This window comes from Notamacropus eugenii, chromosome 1 (assembly GCF_028372415.1).
Source record: "Notamacropus eugenii isolate mMacEug1 chromosome 1, mMacEug1.pri_v2, whole genome shotgun sequence".
NCBI lineage: Eukaryota > Metazoa > Chordata > Mammalia > Diprotodontia > Macropodidae > Notamacropus > Notamacropus eugenii.
Genome location: NC_092872.1, coordinates 644,400,106 through 644,422,524, shown reverse-complemented (window position 1 = coordinate 644,422,524; position 22,419 = coordinate 644,400,106). Strand labels below are relative to the sequence as shown.

Genomic DNA, 22,419 nt, shown 5'->3' with positions numbered 1-22,419 from the left:
TCTATAATATCCCTACAATGAGTAAGCAATATCAGATGACTCTTATTATTATATATGTTATTATTATTAATGTTTATAAGGAATAATTACTACGGACCATCTAAAATATTTATGAGGGGAAATTCCTTTAAGTGATCATGTTTCCATCGGTACTTAGCAACTATGATAAACTCTTGAACAATCTAGAGCATATATGTTTATTTTTATAAGGAACTCACTTCCAGTAGGCAGAGAACCATTAATGCTTTACACCTACTTATTCTAAGGGAAACCTTTTCACCATAACTTGTCCTAAACTTGAAACCCCCCTTTCCTCTTGCCAATGAGATCCATGACAGGCTTCTGTCCCCTAACCAGGATACTGTCCTTGCTCCCACAAAACAATGACAATGTGGATGATGATGTGAAGAGACGAAAGAACCCCAACCTAGGTAATTTAGATCTCTAAATCCTGGCTCTGTCTCTAAGTGAAAGTGTGACCACAGGCAATCCACTTAACTTTTCTGGTGTTCAGTTATACCATCTCTCTTAATAGGCAAGGTAGGTGTTACTATTCTCATCTCAAAGGCAAAGGTTGTATCATCTGCTACAACCCCCTCATTTTACTTAGGAGGGAACTGAGGTCTAGAGAAGCTAAATGTTTTGTCCAAGGTCACACTGGTAAAAAAAAAATCATGAGAGAATTTAAATCCAGATCCTAGTAGATAATGTGAAAAAATGCTACAAACTCCTAAGTGGTGTTTTCTGGTATTGTAATGATTACTGTGCTATGTCAGTGTTTCAAGAATCTCTGTCTTCCCCCGTGTGGGCGCTCCCTCCACCCAGTGGTAGCACTCCCAACCACAGCCTAGCTAGCCAGTCACTGAGAAAAATTCATCACCCTGAAGCCATCCAGGTGGTGAGTGTCTTCCAACTTAGCCAGTCCAGCCTTTGGATGACAGACAGACATACAAGTGTTTGCCAAGTCCATTACTCAAACCCATCCCAGCACGGTGGAACTTGCTAGAACTTGTGCTCTGCTGGCATACCCTTCAAGAACCCAGGGTCACCCCCATGCCATGATGGAGGACTTACACGGATGGTAATTGCTATTGCTATTGCTGTTAACTATCCTTATGGATGCTTGGGTTGGAGAGTTCCAGTCCACTCTCCATTTCATAGAATTTGGATGTAGTTGGAGGAAGACAGAGGGAGACATAAGGCATAGATATGCATAAATTGCTTCCAAGTTTTATTATCAAACTTTAGTCTTACAAGTTTGCCTCCGTGGTAGTAATAACAGGCCTAAGAGAACAGCCCGCTGGCTCTGTCGGGACTTGCAGGTGAAATCTGTTGGAGCAGCTGTCAGCTTGGGGGAGATCACTCATCAGGTAATCAGGCAAGTGGGACTGTTTTCAGCTGGACAAACATTTTATCTACATCAGAGAATGAAAACCTTTCTGCCCTTTCCATGGGCGCCAACCCACCCTTCTCTTCTTTATCCCATCCAACCCCTCTGTGCGCGTATGTGCGCGCGCGCGCACACACACACACACACACACACACACACACACACACACACACACTCTTAAGTCTCCATCAACACGTCATTAACCTGGCTGTTTTCCTGCTCCCACTAAGTGCACCTCTGCTAATATACACTCCTCCTACCATCACTTCCCAGAAGTGGTGGTAGGCAGGCCCCTGTTTGATCAGGAGTACATCATCTGAGGATGTGCGACTGTTTAACTCCCCACATCACACATATGCCTCTGTAATTTTAAACTAAGTGATTCATGACTGACTACTAAGGGAAAGGCCAATTACAGATGTTAGTGGAAACAGCTGTGATGGGGGAACCACCGGAAAATAATGATGGCCGAAAACAACTTGAGTAATATTTGTGTACAAGTAAACACCCAGGAGCAATAACAGATTTACCTGATTTATTTGCTGAGAGGTGGTAGAGGACGAGTGAAGTTTGATTTTAGGGTAGGAGGGTGGAGTGGAGGGCTACAGTTATATTTTGCAACCAGGTGAAACCAGATGGTGTAAGGAGACACTGCATTACTCAAACCCAGGGGAGCTGTTGTTAGTGTACCTTCAAAATCCCTTTTCATAGCCTGCCTTTTGACACTTGCCATGCTAAATCACAAAGGAGGATGGAACAACACCTGGGTCCCAAATATCTTGAAATCCTAGCCAAATGCCTCAGCATCTTTGTGGTAGGCCACTTGAACTAGGGCAAGGTGTCACCATGGTTAGCTCAGAAGGCCCAGGGTCAGATAATCTGGGCTCTAAGGTTCAAACATGGCACTGGATCACCCAAGCAAAAACCAGCTTTCTGTTTTTGCCTTCTGTGATTTGGGGAACCTATCTCTCTGGTCCTGCAGATACCCCACTGAGGCTTGGGGTTCCATTATTTTTCACACAGTGATGCCAAACTAGAGGATCAGTTCAGGATGCCAAGGACTCCAGCCTCAGAAATGTCATTTGGTGTGTCAATCTTCATAGCCCAGTTTTTCCAAGGTAAACAGATGCTCTCCCTATTTACATCTCACCTCCGGATAATTGTCCTGATTAGGCCATGAAAGGTATTCTGTCTCATAGGAAAGTCCTGGTCAGGAACTCTACCCAAGTCCCTTTGGTTTGTGGACATATGAGGTGCTAATGAGGAAGGCAGCTCCATAACAAAATGGTCATGACCAGCATCTTCCTGAATTGCCAAGGCAGCTTTTAGTGTTGATGAGAGTATTTCCCATTTCTCCTTCCAAACCCTTGATATATTTCCATTTTTCTGTCAGCAACCCCAAATAATGTCTATAACACTGAGATTTATACATGTGTACTTATAAATGTTATTTCATTATAGCCTCTGCAAAAGTACCTTTCAGGCTAAACATTCAATTAATGTAATTAAATTGCTACCTGATGGTATTATCTCATTTAACTTGGGATCCGAACTCTTGAAAAGCATGTGCCTTTTAACACCCTGACTGGTAAGGCATGTGATGAACGGAGCTATAAACATGTTGGCTCAACTGAGCTGTTTAAAAATAAATTAGTAAACTATAAAAATAAACAGTTACATACATATGTACTCAATTATGAACTAACTCTAATTTTTGTTCTGAAATACTGTCTTTGACCTTAGTCATAAACAAGCACTATTAAAAAAACATAATATCTCAACAGACAGAAGGGCAAGGATTAAATGCTCTTTCAGCACAGCCGAATGCAAAATAAGGCACATGCACACACACATATATACATATATACTGACACATACATACACACAAAAAGAAGGAATAAAAGAAACTGAAAGGAAAAAAGAAAAGAAAAATATAGAAAAGACTTGCCCTGCCCATCCTGGAAGAGTATATAAAGAACCTACTTGGGCTATAGTGATCCTGCCACTAAGGCTGCTTTTTTCTGTTTGGGCAAAAGAAGTGAAAACCTGGGATAGGACTCTGCATTTTCAGATAAGTTCAGGAATCTCTCAAGATCTGGGGAAGGAAGGAACATGGGCAAGGGGGGAAAATAATTTCCAAATGCAGCTGTTTCCATAGCCTAGCTCTCTGCATAATATGTTTCTGTTCTACAAGCCCGGCTCACCACCTGAACAGCTAGGGGTCCTAAGTCTGCTACTGCCTTGTTAGTCCTGGCTTCTCTAAGACATATGGCAAAAATGTGGAAATTGTCTTCCTAATCGCAAGAGACAAGAAAAGGGGGAAGGGGGGTGGAGAGACAGAGGGAGGATGGGGGGGAGTAAAGAGCAAAATCAAGCTGTTGAAACTGTATACAGGACACGTTTTCAAACTAATCCAGTGCTCCCGTAACAAAGGACAGCATACTATGGGATAATTACTATGGATTATTATTACAGTTTCTAAAGCAAACGAACAAAAAAAATTCACAAAAGACATATTACACACACAGATTTCTAAAGCTTTAAAATCATATGGTCTTCGGTGTTGGTTCCTATAGGGTTATGGATAATGCTCCTAACTGAGTAGGACAGATGCAAACACAAAAAGGAAATCACAATAAACCTGAAATTCTCTCGTGTCATGGTGCTTACTGCCCTTTATTTCACAAACAAAAGTGGCTGAGCAACAGCTAAGAGTTATTCATCTCGAAGAACCAACCTAAAATGCTGATTGCCCAAGGGCTGTCTACCCAACTCTCTTTCTCCCCAGCACCCCCTTTCCTCCCCACAAAAAAAGTTACATAAATAAAAAGTAGAGGAAACTCAAGCTCATCCACACTTGTTTTAGAATGCAGAAAAGCCCTGATTGCAAAGAGGAGCCCGAGAAAGGCTTCGTTACACAGAACAACGCCGTGGGCCACCTTCCCTACAGTAGTGCCACACGTAGGCCCAACAGAGCAGTCAATAACTACATAGAATCTGACATTTACACAAACAAGGAGAGTTGCCAGTTGCTGTGAGACAAACATCCATAACGCACATTTTTAAAGGAATGCAACTGTAAGGTTATGTAACATCTCAACGGGGACCACATTGGGGTGTTTTCGTTTTTGTTTTTGTTTTTTAAAGGGCCTCCACTCTTTAAGGGGAAGGGGACAATGTGAAAACTGTATCAGGACGTGTAAAAAGAGGTTTGACAATGGCAGGAGCAGCGATAACAAGGACAAAGGGGGTGGGAGGGAGTAATAAACCAGAGCAGCTCAGTCCGGTCATGGCATGGGGCTCAGAAAAATCGTCTGATGTGGCTGGCGAGAAGCCACCTGAGTTTCTCTGAGGGTCTCCTTTGACAGTGTGGCAGCAGCTTTGAGTGTACTGCCTAGACTTTTCTGTACACCATCCTCAGGGCCATCGATGAATCTAGAAGGATTTCCTTTCATGTTTGTCAGGGTTAGAGAAGCGTAGAAAAGAGAGGAAAAATGGAAAGGGGCTTGATGCACATAAAAGAAAACCCCTGTCCTCAGTCACTTGAAGGGAATGTATTAATCTCATACTCTAAATGTTATTTCAGCCCTTCCCCGTGATTCCACGGCAAAGTGGTTCTTACTTCTTTCTCTTTGACAAGGGAATCCAACTTTGGTGAAAGGTCTGTCTGTCCTTCTTCCTCACGGGAAAGTGAACCCAGGCAAATGAATCAATCACCTCTTATGTCATAGCTCAACCCACCAATGTGGCATCATGAATGGGAGACAATGCCTAACTAGAAATACTCTAATAGTTTTAGCTTCCTTCTCCTTCAAACTCTGGACTTCAAAACTGAAAAAATAATTTAAACCAAGGTATTGCCAACCTAGTCACCCCATTGTTTCTTTGACCACAACTTAACTAGCTTGAATATCACAGGGACCCAGAACTCCTTTATTCTTTTTATCAGAGAGCTTTAAATTCTCTTTACAAGGAAGAGCTTCCTATTTCCCCACTAACCTTTCTGTTAGGGGGAATGGGAGTTAGGGTGTGTAGAGAGAAAAATCATAAGTAATTCCAGATTTTCAAACCAGTGTATCCCAGCAGTAACTAAGATGTCTAAGAAGGAAGCACCTTTACCACCCAGTTTTTGGAAAAACATTATTTAATGTGGCAGGATACAACATAAGTAATAACATACAGAAAGTTCTCTACCAACAAGACCAAAGCTTTGGTTTCTAATGCAGAATTCTCTTGGTCACAAAGAGTATTTCTCCTACACCCTATTGAGATGAACCAAAAAGGTAAAACAACAAAATACCTGTGTTCATAGTCTTTGGAGTCTAAAAGAACAATCAAGCTGAAAGTTCAATCTTAGACTACTTTGAAGAAAGAAGCATAATGTTTAGAATGAAGGAGATGGGAGTCCTCGTCGTAACCTGCCCTGGTCAGATGACACCTAAAATATTGAGCTCACTTGTGGATGCCACATTTTCAGGATATTGACAAGCTTCAACATCTTCAAAGAGGAGATGGGGGTGGATCAGGAACAGTGAAGATGCGTGAAACCATGCAAAATGAGAATTGGATGATGGAATTGGGGACGTTTCAACTGCACAAGAAAAGCCTAGAGGACAGCCTGGTCTACATATCCAAAGGACTATCATGCTTGGTCCCAGAAGGCATGAGTACACATTACCCAGAAGCTATGAATTACAAAGAGGCAGATTTCTTTTCAGTCTAAGAAGAAGAACCTAAAAGAGTAGTTCAAAAGGTAAAATAAGTGACCTCTGAAGCTGATGAGTTCTCCATCATTAGATATCTTCAAGTGAAGGTTGGATTAAAAAAAGATAAGGATGATGAATGAATACTATGAGGAATACAATGACCATTCATGATTCCCATGATGAAACATGCTATCCATGACAGAGAAGTGATGGGATTTAGTTTGAAGAATGAGACATACACACACATATACATAAATATATATAATTTGTGTGCAACCACGGAGGAAATTTGTTGTGCTTGACTATGCACATTTATTACAAGAAATCTCTTTTCCCCTCAATGGGGGAGGGGATAGGAGGAAAATAAATAGATTTATGTTAACATTTTAAAATAGAGATGTGGAGGAGGTACTTCACATGTGAAAAGTTGCCTGAATTTTCAGATAAGGGCACCATGTTATTAGATTAACTTTGTTTCAAGAGATCTCTCAAAGAGTGGGAATAATCTATAAATGTAACCTAAAAACAAAACATATCAATAAAGCAAAGTATAAAAATGGAATATATAGATATACACAGCTATATTCATATATACCTAACATATTAAAATATATTATAACATTATATGCATATGTTATATATATATGTATATATGAGGGTTGAATAGATGCCATTGGAGGCCCCTTTCAACTCTGAGATCCCAATTCTATATTGTAATACTCTCTGGAGAACTGTAGGCTAAAACATCCTATATAAAAAGTCTTGGCAGTTCTTTTCCCACTAATTTCCACTATTCATGGAGACATAGGATCTTAGCGCTAGAAGGGTTCTTAAAGATAGCTCACTAAGAGTCAGAGAGATTCATTAACTTCCCAGTAACAGGACCAGGCCTACCTCATCTAGGCCTCCAAATTTTCAGTGAGGTGTCTGACTCACTACACTGCCTTAAGATAGGACACTCTAATCCTGGTTATATGGCTTAGGCCAAGCATTGACAGGTTATTTGCCCCTCAGGTAATACTTGAAGGATAGAAACCTAAAGAAGGAGCTTAAATAGAGAGGTTAGGTTGTTTTGGAGAGGAAAGGGGTAAGCTGGGAAGAAACAATTCTCTCTTGATAATGGAAGCTCATTGAGGAAAGTGACTGCTTCATTTTTCCTTTGTATCCTAAGTTTCTAGGACACGGTATTTATTGACCAAATGAACCTTCCCTTTACCAGTGATCAGAATTTTATCTCTTACTTAAGACACAATAAATGAAGTCATATTTTTAAAAAAAGATCTTTGAGGAGAATTGGGTAAACAATCCTTGGTGGCTGTTATGAGTGTGAAATATGTAATTGGACCCAGTGGGTATCAGCCTCAACCAGCTCAGTGAATGGGGAGGGGTCAGTAGGGCCACTAGCTTTGAAAAGTAACTAGAGAAATGGTTTGCCTTCTCAAGGAAGGAGAGAAGAAGAGAATTTGGAACTCAATATTTTATAAAAGAATGCTAAAAATTATTGTTTACATATAATTGAGAAAAAAGAATAAAATAAAAATTAAATGTAAGAGCAAAGCAAACCAACCAGGAACTGGGTAAAATGGTAAAGACAGGTGTGGTCTATAATGGGAGGTCTTCTCCTGAAAGGTAGCATGATGATGAGCCATTTGGCAGAGCAGGTCAACAAGCTAGTGAGAGATAAGCAGCAATATTTAGTGTAGGAACTGTACTAGCCAGTTATAGCTAGTTTAAATAGGTCTTCAGACCTGTGCTCCATAACTTGACCCTTTTATACTCAATTATAAACTTAGAGTTAATTGCATTTTACATTCTTTTCCTTAAGCACTAGTTAAATCCTTTTTGAAAAGGCCAACCTCCATCTTGGGTAAAAGACAGAAACGAAGGAAAGTGAGGTAGAGGCATCCAGCTAAAACCAGGTACAGACAGGCCCTAGCAAGAGAGACCCAAGATGGCAGCAGTCAAGACCCACATAGAGGTAGCTGCAGAGGTGAAGTCAGTTCTGGAGTAGAAGCCAGGTGGAGCTAAAACAATTGGTACTGGTATTCTTTATTTACACAGTCTTTAAAGGCCACAATTCAAGACCATTCCTTCTGTGAACCATCACTTCATTGAAGTTACCAACATTCTACTTTCACTACTACCACTTCAGAGGAGCTCATGTTCCCTTAGCGTTTCTCCTTCAGCTATTGTGATTGAACACACACACAAGCTAAGTTGCCTGGATCAACAAAGATAGATAACCACCCCCTAATACTGTACAAGGTCAGAGAGCAGTTCCTTCAGAGGAGAGCTGTTCCATTCCAATCTTCTTCCCTTGGTCTATAGCTATAGACCAGGAATTCTTCAACTGAGACTTCAAGGGATCCATGAATTTGGATGAGGGAAAAAATGACATCTTTATATTCACCAACCCCTAACTAAAACTGAGCATTTCTTTCAATTATGAATGTAGACAGCCAACAGTCCAAAGACTTCACCAGACTGCCAAAGGGGTCCGTGACACACACAAAAAGTTAAGAACCCCTGTGGCAGATGTTCTCTCTGTCCCCCTTTTAGGAGAGCAGATCCCTCCTACCTGAAAGCAGCAAGCCCAGCTGAGGGCTACCTTCCCACCCCAGGGCACATTTTGACATGGTGAATAACTGCTCCACAGTCGTGCTAACAATGAGAAGTTTGAATTACAACAACTCGCCAATTTGAAAACTATTGTCATTCTATGTGACTCGAGTCTATTTTGTTACCAATAAAACACTTAAAGATGCTATTCATGCAGACATAAAGTGCTAATGGCTACTTGTTAACATGTTTCATAATGCTAATATTTTCCTCTGATTCCGACAGTTCTTTTTTTCCCTTCCTTTTTTTTCTTCCTTGGCTATTTTAAGTTAACAGAGCTCTAATCTGGTTTGAAACTGAAGGCTTAAAAAGCTACAATCTACATAACTGCACTATTAATGACAACCATTTCTTTACATGTTGCACCATTTCATGAAAACAATCATCACTCAGTCAACCTATTTTCCAAGTCATAGAAAAGCTGTAATAAGTTGAAAATTCAATAGGCACAGAAGTAGTGTACAATGTAAGATATTGCTGGGGGGAAAGAGAGGCTTTAATCTTTTCCCCTAAACCTTATACGCATTGTGTTTTTATTAAGGGTGAAAGGAAAAACAATCACCTTGTTTAAAAAAAAAAAAATGAGTATCCTTGATACACTAGCAGGCATGTAGGCATGCCCAGGAAGTTCTTTCTGTTATATTAGAGAAGGGTTTATGAAGGAGGGGGACTAGGGATGAGTTGGGACTGTCTGGGCCAAAAGCCATGCACCTGTTCTCAGGAAGTTGGAGCACTCTGGTGACTCCCAAAATGAGTGAAATGTAGATGCAGCTGCTTATCCTTTGGGATTCTGAATTCGAGGAAAGGTCTTAGAGGTCCCCAGATCATAGATGGAGAGCTAAAAGGGATTCCAAAGGCCATCCAATCCAACTGTCTTTAAAAAAAAAAACAGATAAGGAAACTAAGGGCTACAAGGAGATTAAGGCATATTCAAGGTGGTGTGGCAGATAGAGTGCTAGGTCTACAGATACATCCTAGCTGCGTCCTTGGGCAAGTCACTTAATCTCTGCCTCAGTTTTCTCATCTGTAAAATGGGGCTAATAATCATACCTATACCTCACAGAGTTGTTGTGACAATCAGATGAGATAATTGTGAAGTACTTATTAGCACAATGCCTGGCACATGGTTGGCTCTACATAAATTTTAGCTATTATTATTCCAGGTCATATAGTTAATAAATAACAGAGCCAATACTGGAACCTAGGTCTTCTACTCCACAGTGACAATGCTTGTCTCAATATAATTTTAAAAACTTAAAACTGACTTAAAAAACTCAGACACTAAAATAGGGCAGCAAAACAACTTTTTTTCCATAGAGGGTTTTCAAAAGAAAAGAGTTTGTGTATATGTGTGTGTGGTGTGCTCATGCATGTGTATATGTATTGCATGTCTTTCTATATATAATATATGCATATACACATATATGATTTTCTCCCCAAATGTGTTTGTGTATATATATGTATGTATGTGATTTTCTACTTCTGATGAGTGACAGTATGGTAAATTAGGAGATAATTGTATTAGGAGTTAAGAAACCTGGATTCTTGTCTTGACTGCTACTAATAAACAGTGCAACCTTGGGTGAAACTCAATTTCTCTGAAACAATTCCCTCTAAAACGAAAAATCTGAATCAATCTCTAAGCTTTGTATCAGTTCTAAAATTCTATGCCACTAGTAATGGAATCATAGACCTATAGCTAGAAGAGACCATCTGGCTCAACCCTTTTTTGTTACAGATGAAGAAACTGAGTCCAAAGGTGGTTAAATGACTTGCCCAAGGTCACCCAAGTAATAAGCATTTGAAGGTGGAATTTGAACTCACATCCTCTAAACACTATTTTCTGTTGTTCCCAAAAGGCTTTGAATATATTACTACAGAGCAGCTGAGGACCTAGTACCTTTTGACTTCAATACTCTCCGACCTTATGTAGTTGGTCACCATATCACTGCAGGTCAACTGCAGATGAATTCTTCTGGCTCTCAGTGATGAGTCATTTTTTAATAAAGGGTGGGGTGGGTGAATTTGGCAGGTCTGATTGCATGCACAGTGCTGTCACTGAAGTCAAGATGAACTTCACTTAATATAATTAGCTATACAAAATTCAGGGCTTTTCTATTCTGGGTAAGAGAATAAAAAGGTGAAGAAGGCCATGGGGCAGCTAGGTGATATAGTGGATAAAGTACTTTAGCTGGAATCAGGAAGACCTGGGTTTGAATTCCACCTCAGACATCTCACAGTTGTATGAGCAACGCTCATATTAACCTCTCTCAAAACCCTGTTTCTTCATTTGTAAAACGAGGATAATAATATCTATCTCACAATAACTTATGGTTATTGTGAGATTCATATGAGATAATATATGTAAAAAGTATTTTGCAAACTTTAAAGTGCCATATAAATTCTATAGGGGAGTAGTAGCAGAAGCCCTAACTACTACTATAGCTACCACTACTACAACTACAGCTGCTACTACTACTACTACAAGTACAACTGCTATTACTACTGCTGCTGTTACTATTACTATTTTCTCAGTCAGCTCTGAGATCTTGTTGACCAAACCTCAGAGCAACAGTCAGGGATCAAATCTTGTAGGCAAACTCCAATCCTTCTAAGTCTAAAAGATATTCAGAAAAATTACTGGATAGAAAATAAAGACTATGATTGGGGAGGGGGTGGGGGTGGAAAAGAAGCCTTTCATGGAAGGATCTGACGCCCCTGCCCAATCCACAGGAACAAAAGCCCGTAAGACTTTTTTTCTCTACCTATTCCCATCATAAACCTTCATCAGACTTTCCCTTTGCTTACAATAGTCCACTTTGTGAAAGGTGGATGGACAGATTGGACAGGTAGTCTTCAAGATCCTGCTGTCAGATGCAATTACTAGTTGCTTAGGTGTGAGGCTTCCTCCTGCCATTCACCCCCCATAGTTTGTTTTTCCCCTAAAGCAATGGAAATGGCTAGCCCAGGAATGACTGGTGGACCACCAGCTCTCAGGTGTGACACTCCTTGGATAAACTCCCAGGCAGGCTCTGAGGGGATAAGGAGCATAGGGCTAGCCCAAATCAAAAACCACAATAACCACTTTGCCTTTAAGACCTACTGCCTCTTCTCGTCCTACAATTCCCTCACCTGAAAATAGTTCTAGGTTACTTTCTGCAAGAGGCAGAGAATGAACCATCAATCTCCCTACTCATTCCAGATAGGACTTTGTAAGCAGAGCCAGAAGTACCTACTACCTTCTGTACTCAACACTTCAAGGGTCTATCCTTTCATCAGGGCGCTCATTCCTGCTGCTCTTGGCCCAGATCACTAACCAGCCCTACATAACTTTAAGTCAGTGTTCTCTGGGAGGTGCTATGACTGAAGAAAAACCACCAACCTGCAGCCAACCTGGGGAAGAGCCCCTGAAATAAATTAAGATGGAGTCTGTCAACCAGCCAGTTCTCCCAAGACCTCATCACTTTAAATCCATCTCCCCTTTCTCCTTGAATATCTTTTAAAAGGGCTGGCTTCTCCCTTCCTGTTCTTTCCCCATTTGTCATCCCTCAGCTTGTTCAATGCCCCACAGCTGCTTGGAGTTGTCATTATCCCAAGAGACCGACCTACACAAAAGACTCATCACCTTCACCTCTATACTCACCTACTCCCCCCGTCTTACCCTCCATCACACAGAGGAAAGCAAAACTGAGACTGGGCTTCCATTTAAACTGCCCTCAGATAATTACTTCCTCCATGGAGACCTCTCCCTAAAAATAAGATTTTTTAAAGCACCTGCATGTAGCAAAGGAAGTACCAGACAGGAGACCAGACACTACTTTGGGCCCCAGTTCCATCACCAACTTGCTATGGGACCTTATACAAGTAATTTCAACTCTCTGGATCTTAGTTTTCTCAGCCGTAAAATAAGGGGATCAGGCTAAAGCTATAGGATCATGGATTTGGAGCCAAAAAGGAACTCACGGGGCAACTCCCTCACTCTTATGTAACTTGGCCAAGATCATATAAATACTAGGACAAAAAAGATGAGATTTGAACACAGGTTGTCATCTGGACTCCAAAGCAAATTCTCTTTTCCACTGTATGTGTCATGTTGCTTCTCAAATGTTCCCATAGCCATGGTCCATTTATTCTCCATTCTAAGAATATAGGCATGGTCAGAAAGAATTGGAAAATGGATGGTGATCTCAAAGTTAGAAGACCAGAGTCAACCCCAGTCCAGAGATGTGACAGCAGTCCATCCAGGCATTCTGACCTAACCCTCAGACTGTCTCCTAGGCAGTGCCCCAATCTCAGGTACATGATTTGAACCCAACAGGAAGCACGGGCTGGACCATCTACAGCAGAATTAAACACAGAGACTTTCTCCTTATAACCGAACTCCAAGTTGTACAAATAACCCTGGTCTGTCTGTCTCTCTCTCTCCACCGGGCAGCAAAAAGAGAAACCGTGTAAGAGTCAGTGAATTTAGCTGATAAGAGAGGATTTCCCTACTCAAGTATCAAAGGATTCATACAAAAAGTGAGAGAGAGAAAGGGAGAGAGAGAGAAACACCTTTTAAACCCAACCTACAGAGAGCCAGTCAGAGCTTTCCAAAGGAAGGTAAAAATTCCTCCTTTTGAAATCCACTCCCTTTTGTGAGAAGGGAGCACTGTGCTGTTTACACAGCTCAGCTGATGACTCCTCTAGCTTCCCACACAACCCCTGGGGATCCCCTGCTTCTCTGTTTGCTGATCCCTGAGGATCTTCTCCCTGTTCCCCCTTTCCCCCTCCCATTCACACCTTCTTTCCTGGTTAAAAGCAAGAGGCTCCCAGGAACTTGCTGCTTCAACAGTGAGAAGGGGTTCCTGCTCAGGGAGCAAAGCAAAGCACCCCTTAGTCTAGCTCTTTAACACTGTGTAGTCAGAAGGCACACATACCCAGCCTGCAGGTGCCCCAAAGTCAAGAAGCCAGGGGCTATGGTTCAAAGCTCAGGCCTTCACACCCTAATCATAAACAAATATTGATCAGGTGCCTCCTGAAGTGTTTAACACTGTACTAGGCATTATAGAGGGATGGGGGGGGGGGGGGTGGAAAGATGGGGTCCCTGCCCTCATTGTTAGGAAGATAGTACACCTGAATCAACAGTACACAAATTTCTTCTGTAAAGTCCAGAGCTGAGTTTCCACATACAAAAAAAGAAAAAAGGAGAAAAAACAAAATAAAAAGTTTTATCTAGAAATTCAGGCATCCAAAGAACTCCATGTGGGCCTTAAATAATAAGAAAGGGATCTGAATTATATAGAAAAATAATTTCCACCTTCCGTTCTAAGTTATAGAGATCTAGAATTAGAGAATTAACTATGGGGTTCAATGGATCATAAATACTTGTGAATTTCACTATCTGATTCTTGTTTAATGCCCAAAAATGAGATTTCCAGAGTTGTTGGGCAGCAAGTTTTTGCTTTGTTTTGTTTTCATTGGATAAAGGGGGACTGCTCAGACAAAAACAGGGTCTGAAACATCACAGCTCTGGTTTCCTGCTGACTTCTTTTTTTCACTCAAATTTCCTTTCTCCTTTTTTCTACTCCCAAATGTATCGCCTGACTTGGAAGACTGAAAAGACACATTCCCAGGCTACTTAGCTGACTGTGAGGTCATGGACATGGGGATTCCTGCTCCAGTCCTGGTAACACAGAAAAGGAAGTGAGCAAATATGAGCCAGAGGGCAAGGTGGCTGTGGTGGGGTGGGGTTGGGGGGGGGGGGTGGCCCTAAGGGAGTGATCCCAGGAGCCTCTCTTCCTTAACATAAGGAAACTGTGATGAAACTCCAAACACTAAGCTTGGTGTCAGTGGGCAGAGAGTCTCTATCCTCAGTCCCTTTTATCCCTCTGCCCCATCTACTTCCATGCTCCTTCCTTCCTGCCTCAGTTGTGCCTGGGCACAAAGAGGAGGATTTAGTTTGAAAACTTGGCCCTGTGGCTACGTGCATGAGATTACTCATGGCACATTTCAGTAGTCTGAAATGCTTTCCCATGCCTGTAATGCTTTTCACATCTACCTACACACTCTTGGTTACCTCTCCTCACCCTTGCACAGAGAAAAGATGTACTTTATTCCATGGGATGAGACTTTGTTTCTATTTGTTCGAGGCTGTTTTTTGTTTTGTCTTAATATTAAGTATATACAGTTCCCAATTTTAACTATTTTTATTGTCATTATGATGATGATACAGACTTCAACTAGAAAAAAAAATAGCTGTCATATTCTGGTTTATAGTGAACCTGGTCTTCACAGCTCAAAGAAATTCATTTCCTTTATGTCAGCAAAACTTTAAGGACAGCCCTCTCCCCTCAAGCTAACTTACTAAATAGTAAAAAAAGGAGAGGTCACTCATTCACTAGGTTTCTCAGTCTGTACAAAGATGTCACTGGGCTAGGGGCCAAAGGGGAGGCTGCACCCTAGGAGATAGGATCAGCATGCTAAATGATCTTGATAAAATGGTAAGAATAATTTTTAAGGGGGTGGTGGCCTTGAGTTCAGTATATCATAATGCACCTGAGGGATAGAAAAAAAGGTTATACCAATGAAAGTAAAGGAAGAATTGATACTTGCTGGTATGCAGGGGGCAAGTTTCAAGCACAGAGTATTATCCACAGCACTGGATTTAAAATTAAAAAAAAAAAAAAGCAAGACATTGGGTGTATTCAAATGGAGGGCAGGGAATATGGAAAGCATGGTCATCTCGTCATTGTATTTTACTATGCACTATTAAAAGAAGGGGAAAATCATTAGAGAAAAATATAGAGAGCACCCGAGACATGGAACATTTGGAAGAGCAAAAGGAAAATAAATGAGATCATAGTTCTCAGGTTGGAAGGGACTTTTGAAGTCATCTTGTCCAAACCTCCGTTTTTACAGATGAAGAAACCAAAGTTCCTCTGGGTTCGGTGATCTGCCCAAGGTCTAGCAGGTAATATATGGCCCCGTTAACCTAAGTTCAGCATTTTTTCTCCTGACCTCTGCTGTTTTGGATAGAAGGTAAGAGCTATGACATCTGGTTTGAGGTCCTAGGATTATCCTGACAAGAGCAAAGAAAGAATGAGGGACAATTTAAAATTATGAATAGTTTTACACAGAGGTTGGTGATGAGCTGGTCTCAATCTCTCCTGGTGGAAAAGAGAAAATCGGTTTAAACTGCAGCATAAGGGAATTAAGTTAAATAAAAGGGAGGATTTCCTGACACCAAGGGTTTTCTTCTAAAATAGAACAGATTCTCATCTGCCTGAGAGGGTAAGAGTTGTGCCTGAAGGAAAGGGATGGATTAGATGATTTATCAAGGCCCCTTCTAGGCCTCAGAGTCTGATTCTGTTCCTCTTTTAAAATTCCAAATATCCCTGATTTCTGACTCTTTAAATGAAAAAAAGGCAACATATGTGTGTATACATATATGTATGCATATACATATTTTAAAATATTTTATTTTAAAACTTTGCAGTACCTGATCCCAATGCTAGAACACTGAAATCTGCATCTATTTTGGAAGGCTGGGAAAGTTGATCTGAAAGGGGGCAAAGAAAACAGGGAAAGTAAAAAAGAAAGCAAGAAATAGAAGCAGTTGACTTCAACTCTCTGTACCTCAGTTTCCTCATCTGTAAAATGAGAGGCTTAGATGACCTTTTTGGTCCCTTCCAGTTCCAGACCTATGATCCTATGATTCCTAACTTAATGTGGTTACAAGCATTCCACAGCAAGACTCTTGACTCTGGAAGCAACTTCAATGGAACTGTAAAGGTGGAGGGGAGTGTATTTAATCAGCTTTATCAATCCAGTTGCAAGAGTTGCCCCAAAGGCTTCCTGCATAGATGAAAGAAGCCAAAGCAACATGGTGGACTGGAAAGAGCATTGTACTGGGAGTCAAGAATCCTAGCAGGATATAAGTTCCACTTTTGTGTTTGTAGCCCCAGAACGTAGCACACTGGGTGGTTGACACATAGTGACTGTTTAATAAATGCTTATTAATTGACTGACCTAACCATGTGCTTTGAACAAACTAACTTTAGTGGGTCTGTTTGTTACTGCATGCAAAAAATGATAAGGTTATAGAAAATAAATGCTCACTACTATTGCTTCCAATTCAAAATCCTATGCTTTTATGTGTGTGTAGGTGATTAATGAATAATTATTGAACTACACACACACACACACACACACACACACACACACACACCTAACAGAGACTCATTTTTACAACTAAATTCATTTAGGGGAGAAAAATAGTCCAGTAAAAAGAGCAAAATTCAAATCAATCTTTCAGTGGGGGATTGAGTCTGAGGAAGTCAGTCTTAAGATTCTACTAATAGCTAAAATCTCAAAGTTCTTTTCAAAGTCCAAGAATCAGAGACTTTACAAATTGAAATGTAAAATGGTGTCTGGGGGAGGAAGGAGGAAGGAAAGAACAGATACACCAAAGGATCTGGAGAATAAAAAGGTTATATTTCAACTGAAAAGGTCCAAGTAGCCAACTTCAAAACTGGACAGATAGGGATCAATGTACTGCTTCTCAAAAACGTGCAAAAGCCTGGAAGATGGACTTGTTTACGATGGCAAAGTTCCATCAGACTTCTTAGGGCTAACTATGTCCTTCAAGTCAGAACCTGAAACAACACAAGCATCCAAATGTACTCTCCTCTAAAAAAAAAAAAAAACTACTGTGGAAGGGGAGGATTTATTTTTTAATAGGAGGTGACACCTATCTAATAATCTCTGTCCCCTTCCCCTTCCCCTTCCTCCCCAGCTATTCTTGACCTCAATTCAAATATTCAAACCAGGGGTGTGCAAATCATTTTGCCTCAGAGGATACAAACACAAGAATACAAAGAGTCCTTGCCCTCACAGAGTTTATTTTCTGCTCCGAGAAAGGAAAGGAAAGAAAGTTAGGATACCATTATTTTTCCATTCCAACACAAAGAGTAAAGAGGCAATCAGTCAGTGGTAGTGCTAAGAAAGGAATTTATTCTACTCCACTCCATCACCCAGATAATAATAATAGCTAACATTTTTGTGCCAGGTACTGTTTTAAGCACTTTACAATTACTATCAAATTTAGTCCTCACAACAACCCCGGGAGGTAGGTGCTATTATTATCACCCCCATTTTACAGATGAGGAAACTGAGGCAAACAAAGGAAAATTCCTTCATACATACATACCAAAGTCCGCTTTCTGATGTAGATACTATGGGGAAAAAAGGCAAGTGTGACCAACAGAAAAAATTGTTGTGATCAAGCAGTACACAAGGAAATGTATGGGCATAAACATCCTTAAAGTATTTTGTTCTATGTATACGTATGTCTGAGTACTCTTTATGCCTCCTTGTAGAGAGGCATAAAACAAAAAAACATAACACCTATCAGGTGCTGTGCCCTGAAATGTCTTCATGCAGCTGAAAACCAGCACATCCGATTTTTTTTAAAGACGTGAGAGCTAAAGATTATAAACATGTTGGAATGCTTACTTTACACAATACCAAAAATGTGTCTATAACCTGCAGGTAGAAATGCATGTGGAGCATCATAGAAAAAGAAGATTGCCCTCATGCTGGAGAGAATACAAGGTCCTCTCTCCTTCCTTCCTTCCTTCCTTGCTTCCTTCCTTCATTCATTCATTCAGCAGGAAATTCCACCTGAAATTGGACATTCCATGTGCCCACTATTAGGTAACAATAGAACCACACACAAAAGCTAAGTTCAAAACAGTTGAATCCTTTTAGACTTTTTAAGGCTCATTTTGCTGTGAGACATGAGGCTAGAAACCACTGATCTTGGCATTCTAGTGATGCGGACATGGGAGTTTGCTTGTTCACTCAATGACAAGGAATCATATTGTACATTTCCCTGAATGATAGTGAGTGGTTAAAAAAAAAAATCCATAGACTGCCAAGAAAGCTTTTGCCTTCTCAGCACTCCAGATTACCAATCCACAACTTAGAAGTTGTTTGAGTAACTTTCTCGTACATGAAAGTGTTAAAGTATGCTCCAACTTTTCCCAGCCCTATTCCTTCATCAATATACTGGTAGAACAGCCATCTATGGTACTTTATCCAAATGACGCGACTCCAGTTTTCAGACACAACTATACAGATACATACAAATACCTGTATGAGATAAGGTTTCTGTTTCTCCAGGAAACAATGTGAATCGTTCTGAATGCAGGAGATGCTACTCTAGACCATGTCATAATGAATGAGGGTTGTTGATTTTTTATTTAAAAAAACAAGCAAATAGACATCTGGGAAATGCTAGCCTCAAGATTATCCACATTTCTCTAATTCTCAGGCAAATTGTTGCCTTCTTAATTCCAGCCTTTACAATAAACTCTTCCTCAGGTTTTGTTTATTTTGAGGAAACATTTCACTTTTTTTTCAAGACATGAGGTGTGAATGATGCAAAACAGTATTTGGATATGTAAACTGAATTATTTGCATGCTGCATTACTAATCAGTGAGTATAAATTCTAGAGCCAGAAGAAACAAAAAATCCAGTGTCACGACTTATTTTGTTATTATTTTTTTAATATTTCATTATGTTAAAATGTGGATTGCCAAAGCAAAGCCCACACTCGAGTTCCAGTTAAAAGAATTTAAAATAATCCTTATGGACTTTGCAATCTCAAGGAACTGAAGGTAAGTTCATCAGATTTACTCTAGTACAGTAAGTAGGATTTGTCATAAATTCCCAGGCAAAACTACTACAAGCACTAAAGAGAACAAAAATATTTGCATCAGAAAGAGAAGGAATACCTGAATAGTGGGATGACCTCTGTGCTTGGGTGGTCAGAGAACCAAAACACAAGAGAGATTTAGCCTGACAACTGGCCCACACTACCCATCTGAGACACTTAGCACCCATCACAATGAGCAGGAAAACCAACAACCCATTTCCCTACTGGGTTTCCATTAATATTTTCATATGTGCTGAGCTTTGTCTTTGAAGAGTGACATCAACATAGGCACAAATCACAGTCAAGGGAGGAAGAACTACCCCCTGCTTTTTTTACACACCCTTTACCAGCCAAGCCTTGTAAAACTGTTCAAGAACTGTGTGAACAAACCCTCCTGGAGAGATTGGGGGAGGCTGGGCCACGGCCCTTAGGTCAAGACAATGTGATCCCACTAAGAAGGACTATCCAGGACCTAATCTCCAAATAATCACCTGTACCTTCAGAGAGTCCGCAAACATATAAACACAAAAAATGCACTGGTCGTGGTACCCGGTATTTGTGGGTGCCAGGTTACATTTCCACAACAGCTGTTCCTATTGTCTACTTTCAGTGAAGCCAAACCAGCCTAAAATTTAATTTAATCTGCTGTAAACCCAAGTGTCAGGCACTTAGATGGCAGCTAAAAGCGCCACTCTCAGATAACTGAGTGACACTTGCTAATAATAGCCTATGCATTACGAGAGTAAGAGCCGACATTTTGTGTAACCAAAGAGAGGAACCTGTGCTTGGGAACAGATGAGTGTGGCTGGTCTCAGCTCTAAGGCAGGAGACACAGCCCATGCCCACCTTAGCTCTTATGTGATTAGCCACACTAATACTCTTGCTGACCTCTCTTTCAAGCTAAGAGACAATAGTTCTGGCTTTTGTTAAAGGAGAGAACCAACCAGAAGCTCTTTTTTTTTCTTTTAAATGCCTTTTCAGTCATTCCTTTCTTCCCTTTTGATCTTCCAGTGGATGTTCCCTAGACCTCCCTTACAAGGGAGGTGGATTAACCCTTAACTGCTCATCAATATCCCACCATCCCAGCTTCCTCAACAGAAAATAATTTTTCTCCAGTGACTAACCCTCGAATAGTAAGCAATGGGGCTCAACTTCAACATCCAGGGGAAAAGGATAACACCATTACTTCTTCTTGGTATCAACCAACACAAGCCTGAAGAGGCTGAAGAACGAACCTCCAGTGAGCCATGAAGCTTGATTTAAACTCTCTTGGAACTCTTCATGGATGCTAAAAAAAAAAAAAACCTAAATAAACGAACAAACCAAAAACCCACCAGAGATCCTCCTCTTTTTCAGTAGACTTTAAATCTCATAGAGGAAAGCACACAGCATTATCAAGTTTCCAGGTATGCAATGACTATTCCAGACAGACTTCTAAGCATGTTTATGATCTCTTCTCCCCTCCCTCCCCCTCCCCCAAATCTCTCTGAACATCCTAAGCTTCTAAAACACCATGCTGAACTTTTGGCGGATGTGCAACATCCTACTGAGATGGGCCATCTTCCTAACTGCCAGCCAGGGAGCAACTTTTACCTGGGGTGGAGGGGGTTGGGGGGGGAAGGGAGGAGGAAAAGAATGTTTCTTCCCACCTGGGCCCTGTGGCATTATTCTTCTACCACTGGAGCTCAGCTGGAGAGTTCTCAAGCCCTACTGCAAACGTAAGCATCAAAGAAAATCATGCTGTTTGTAGGGGAGTTGGAATGAGGAGAAAACCTTCACTCCTCTAGTCAGTGGTTTTTAATCCTAGTTTTCAGGAACGATTTTCTTATCTATATCCTCTCAATCTCTATCTTTACACATCCTTGTCTCCCTTATTAGAAAGTAAGCCCTTTGAGAGGAGACATTGTTCTACTTATTGGATTTGAACCCCCAGAGCCCGGCATGGTGCCTGGCACACAGCAGAGACTTAATAAACACTTGTTGATCGAGTCATTGATATATATAGATATATGTATCTATATATATTCTTGATTGAGTTATTCATATATACATATACACACATAGATGTATGTGTACATAAATACATTCACATATCATGTATATTGTATATGCATAAATATGTAAATGTTTGTGTGTGTGCCTATTCAAGAAACAGCATGGTATAGTGGGTAAAGATCCAGACTTGGGGTGAAGATGCTCTGGGTTCAAGTCTAGGCTCTGACACACAAACTGTCTACATGACCTTACATGCAGCTCATTTATTACCCTTTATTCACCCTCCCAAACCTCTTGGGATTCTCAATCATGGATGAACTGCAGTTTTTTACCTGTGGTATGATTTACCACACCTAGGCATTCTCCAATGATGAACTCACAGGTTTGGCGCAATACACACACAGAGGTGCCTTTGGAATAGTTTATTGAACCTCAGCCTTAGCTGAGCTCTGTGATGCATTCCCTACCCATCTTCACCATAACCTCCTTCTATTCTATCCAGGTGCACCCCCAGTGTTCAGAACGAGTATTTCTTCTTTCCTTGGAGTATGTGTCCTCCTGGACAGGAATTCATTCACAGAGCATGTCTTGGATATACAGCTGACTAGACATGTCAGTTATGTTCCAAATGGGTTTTCACAGGTCAAGGTTCTGCAGGCAGCAAGAGCAAATACTATTTTTAGATAGGATAAGGTCACAACGCTTTTAGAGACAGTGAGGTCTACAATAAAACCTATTGATCAGTCTCTGGAACTAGTGCTCCAAAGAGAAAGATTGAAACAAAAATTGCCTGGCCGTTTTCTCTATAGACTCAGTGGGTAAAAAGCTTGTTGGACTTAATATCTTTCAAGAGATAAAAATAAGTAAGAAGTAACTGTGTACAGATTACTGTAGTCCATTTAACCAGATACAGAGGCAGGTCACAGGAGATAGAAGCAAGTACACAGGAGAGCAGAAGGACACTGGAAAGGCGTGGTTACAGAGACAACAAGTACACCCACCGTTCCCT

General features: G+C 40.7%; 1 protein-coding gene and 1 long non-coding RNA gene across 12 annotated transcripts in view; both read right to left on the bottom strand.

Annotated features, from left to right (window-relative positions):
• Window positions 1-22,419, bottom strand: part of BCL11A (BCL11 transcription factor A) — a 121,022-nt gene that overhangs the window by 63,896 nt on the left and 34,707 nt on the right. The gene's annotated exons all lie outside the window — the stretch shown is intronic.
• Window positions 1,867-22,419, bottom strand: part of LOC140520982 (uncharacterized) — a 29,763-nt gene continuing 9,210 nt past the window's right edge. Inside the window, exon 2 of the long non-coding RNA XR_011972735.1 lies at window positions 1,867-22,061. This is a non-coding gene — a long non-coding RNA (uncharacterized lncRNA). The remainder of the gene's footprint in view (window positions 22,062-22,419) is intronic.